At 52.5% G+C, this 4,780-nt stretch overlaps 1 pseudogene; it reads left to right on the forward strand.

Moving 5' to 3' along the window:
- Positions 2,738 to 3,680, forward strand: LOC109842564 (annotated as a pseudogene).

Consider the following 4,780-nt stretch of genomic DNA (forward strand, 5'->3'; position numbering starts at 1 on the left):
TAAGGCTCGCGGTAGAGTCCTCGGCGGATCGTCGGCGATCAACGCGGGAGGAGGTAACCCTCAGTCCCCAAACCCTGACCCTAAGAATCGATTCTTGTTCTTGATTTCTTGATTTCAGGGGGAACTACTCCCAGCTACGCGCGCTTCACCTTCGACGCCACCCTGTACCCGCCGGAGGACGACGACGACTACATCATAATCGGGACCATCGGCTGCCCTCTCGCTGCCACCCTCTCCGCCGCCGGCCACCACGTCCTCCTCCTCGAGCGCGGCGGGACCCCCGACGAGTTCCCCTCCCTCAGCTCCCAGGACGGATTCCTCCAAACCCTGGTTGCCGCCAACAGCCTCGATTCCCCCGCCCAGTCCTTCGTCTCCGACGACGGCATCACCATGGCTCGCGGCAGAGTCCTCGGCGAATCGTCGGTGATCAACGCGGGAGGAGGTAACCCTCAGTCCCCAAACCCTGACCCTAAGAATCGATTCTTGTTCTTGATTTCTTGATTTCTTGATTTCAGGGGGAACTACTCCCAGCTACGCGCGCTTCACCTTCGACGCCACCCTGTACCCGCCGGAGGACGACGACGACTACATCATAATCGGGACCATCGGCTGCCCTCTCGCTGCCACCCTCTCCGCCGCCGGCCACCACGTCCTCCTCCTCGAGCGCGGCGGGACCCCCGACGAGTTCCCCTCCCTCAGCTCCCAGGACGGATTCCTCCAAACCCTGGTTGCCGCCAACAGCCTCGATTCCCCCGCCCAGTCCTTCGTCTCCGACGACGGCATCACCAAGGCTCGCGGTAGAGTCCTCGGCGGATCGTCGGCGATCAACGCGGGAGGAGGTAACCCTCAGTCCCCAAACCCTGACCCTAAGAATCGATTCTTGTTCTTGATTTCTTGATTTCAGGGGGAACTACTCCCAGCTACGCGCGCTTCACCTTCGACGCCACCCTGTACCCGCCGGAGGACGACGACGACTACATCATAATCGGGACCATCGGCTGCCCTCTCGCTGCCACCCTCTCCGCCGCCGGCCACCACGTCCTCCTCCTCGAGCGCGGCGGGACCCCCGACGAGTTCCCCTCCCTCAGCTCCCAGGACGGATTCCTCCAAACCCTGGTTGCCGCCAACAGCCTCGATTCCCCCGCCCAGTCCTTCGTCTCCGACGACGGCATCACCAAGGCTCGCGGTAGAGTCCTCGGCGGATCGTCGGCGATCAACGCGGGAGGAGGTAACCCTCAGTCCCCAAACCCTGACCCTAAGAATCGATTCTTGTTCTTGATTTCTTGATTTCTTGATTTCAGGGGGAACTACTCCCAGCTACGCGCGCTTCACCTTCGACGCCACCCTGTACCCGCCGGAGGACGACGACGACTACATCATAATCGGGACCATCGGCTGCCCTCTCGCTGCCACCCTCTCCGCCGCCGGCCACCACGTCCTCCTCCTCGAGCGCGGCGGGACCCCCGACGAGTTCCCCTCCCTCAGCTCCCAGGACGGATTCCTCCAAACCCTGGTTGCCGCCAACAGCCTCGATTCCCCCGCCCAGTCCTTCGTCTCCGACGACGGCATCACCATGGCTCGCGGCAGAGTCCTCGGCGAATCGTCGGTGATCAACGCGGGAGGAGGTAACCCTCAGTCCCCAAACCCTGACCCTAAGAATCGATTCTTGTTCTTGATTTCTTGATTTCAGGGGGAACTACTCCCAGCTACGCGCGCTTCACCTTCGACGCCACCCTGTACCCGCCGGAGGACGACGACGACTACATCATAATCGGGACCATCGGCTGCCCTCTCGCTGCCACCCTCTCCGCCGCCGGCCACCACGTCCTCCTCCTCGAGCGCGGCGGGACCCCCGACGAGTTCCCCTCCCTCAGCTCCCAGGACGGATTCCTCCAAACCCTGGTTGCCGCCAACAGCCTCGATTCCCCCGCCCAGTCCTTCGTCTCCGACGACGGCATCACCAAGGCTCGCGGTAGAGTCCTCGGCGGATCGTCGGCGATCAACGCGGGAGGAGGTAACCCTCAGTCCTCAAACCCTGACCCTAAGAATCGATTCTTGTTCTTGATTTCTTGATTTCAGGGGGAACTACTCCCAGCTACGCGCGCTTCACCTTCGACGCCACCCTGTACCCGCCGGAGGACGACGACGACTACATCATAATCGGAATGACCCCCCAAACTTTCCAAATTTCCCCCAAATTTCAACAAAACAATGGCGATCAGACCCTCATCAACCCTTTTCTCCCCCCGCATTGCGATCCTCTCTTCGTCTCAGGAACCAGGTAATCCTCATCCCCTAAACCCTAACCCTAAGAATCGATTCTTGTTCTTGATTTCTTGATTTCTTGATTTCAGGGGGAACTACTCCCAGCTACGCGCGCTTCACCTTCGACGCCACCCTGTACCCGCCGGAGGACGACGACGACTACATCATAATCGGGACCATCGGCTGCCCTCTCGCTGCCACCCTCTCCGCCGCCGGCCACCACGTCCTCCTCCTCGAGCGCGGCGGGACCCCCGACGAGTTCCCCTCCCTCAGCTCCCAGGACGGATTCCTCCAAACCCTGGTTGCCGCCAACAGCCTCGATTCCCCCGCCCAGTCCTTCGTCTCCGACGACGGCATCACCAAGGCTCGCGGTAGAGTCCTCGGCGGATCGTCGGCGATCAACGCGGGAGGAGGTAACCCTCAGTCCCCAAACCCTGACCCTAAGAATCGATTCTTGTTCTTGATTTCTTGATTTCTTGATTTCTTGATTTCAGGGGGAACTACTCCCAGCTACGCGCGCTTCACCTTCGACGCCACCCTGTACCCGCCGGAGGACGACGACGACTACATCATAATCGGGACCATCGGCTGCCCTCTCGCTGCCACCCTCTCCGCCGCCGGCCACCACGTCCTCCTCCTCGAGCGCGGCGGGACCCCCGACGAGTTCCCCTCCCTCAGCTCCCAGGACGGATTCCTCCAAACCCTGGTTGCCGCCAACAGCCTCGATTCCCCCGCCCAGTCCTTCGTCTCCGACGACGGCGTCCCCAAGGCTCTCGGCAGAGTCCTCGACGGATCGTCGGCGATCAACGCCGGATTCTACAGCCGGGCTCACAGGGAGTTCTTTAACGCTTACGGTGTCGAGTGGGACCCGGAGATGGTGGAGAAGGCGGTGGGGTTTAGGCCGGAGCTGAAGAGTTGGGTGTCCGCAGTGAGGGATGGATTGATCAAGGCGAATGTACTTTCGATTCAAGCGGGAGGAGGCATAGTGCTGCTGATTTGCTGGCATTGGCGAACGCGGAGAATTTGAGGGTGCGACTAGGGCTAGCGTGGAGAGGATCTTGCTCAATTCAAATCTATCCTCAGGTTGGTTTTCTTGATTTTTTTGAATTGGGTTCGTTGTTCTGTTTTCTTGATTTCAGTAGAACAGTACCGTGTCAAAATCTTGATTTCTTACATTTCGGTTGGGTTTTGATAATGTTTTGGAACATTTAGAGACACCGGTTTGCCCCCAATCCGGTAGCCTCTAGGCAATGTGCTGTGGCCTACATTGTCATTTTTCACCATTTGGAAAGCTTGGCGCTTCGGGTTTGAGTCTAAAACAGTTGGCTGAGTTGAATTAATTGTTTAATCTTATGGTTCTGATTGGTCAATCATATGATTAATTGGTTAAAAAATAAGTAATTGGACAGGAGCAATCTTTATGAGTATAATTTAAATATTCTTTTAGTGAAATTTGATGTAATTTTGGCGTTTCCAGCATACTTCTGAGGTTAATTCATTAACATCTTTACTATGAAGTAGTTATCACAAGTAATTTTGTAATTGTCTAGTTGGTACTAAGATTTTACTTAACTAAATTTCAATTATGTCTTGCCTTCTTGTTTGAAAAATATCAGGTATTGTTGTGAGGCTTAAACCCATTTAGACATTTATGTACTGTGATCTCCGTTATCATTCTTCATCCTACTATTCATAGGTTGTTGAATGAGTTTAAATGAAGTGTAGGATCTTATTGATTGGACCGCTGAATTATATGATTAATTGGGTCTGTCTATGCAAAGTGAGTAGTTGGGTTTGAACGATCTTTTGGAATATTTATGGACACCCTGTTATTCTTCCAACAACTAAATATCTTCCTCTCAAATCTGATCATATTTTGTACAAAAAGGTTTGATTTAGAGTCATTACTCATTAGACCAATATTTTGTGATCACAACATGTCTTTCCACTTTGGCACTATTTTCCAGGCTTCTACCACAAAGGAATTTTATGAACATAGAAACTTAATTGATAATTTTTGTCTTATTATTTCTTAAAATTGATGTGTTCTCTGATTTTATTTTAGTATAATTCCTTTTGAGTGCTAATTTGATATTTCAGCGTTCTTCCACATACATTTCAGGATTCGCTGCTTAATAAACTTGTGGAAGTGATTTCTATCTCTGCAGTATCTTTATTAATATGTAGTTATTCCAACTATTTTTCCAATTCTTCGGTTAATGATAGGTTTTTTTTAAGAATAAAGCTGCTACAAGTAATTTTTCCACGGTCTCTTAAAAGTTTTGATGTCTCAGCTACTCGCTGCTAATAAGTCTGAAAGAGAATTTAACATGCTGATTGTCAGGAAGTAGCATTTCTGGGCATCTAGGCTAGTTGCTTAAAATATAATGAATATAATTACAAAGGTGGGGGAAAATAACCGTTGTATCTCATGCCATCAAAACTGAACTTTTGTTGTTAAACCTTAATTCTTAGTTTGATTTAACTTAATTCTTAATTGTTATAGATAGTAAAA

The sequence above is a fragment of the Asparagus officinalis genome, chromosome 5 (assembly GCF_001876935.1).
Source record: "Asparagus officinalis chromosome 5, Aspof.V1, whole genome shotgun sequence".
NCBI lineage: Eukaryota > Viridiplantae > Streptophyta > Magnoliopsida > Asparagales > Asparagaceae > Asparagus > Asparagus officinalis.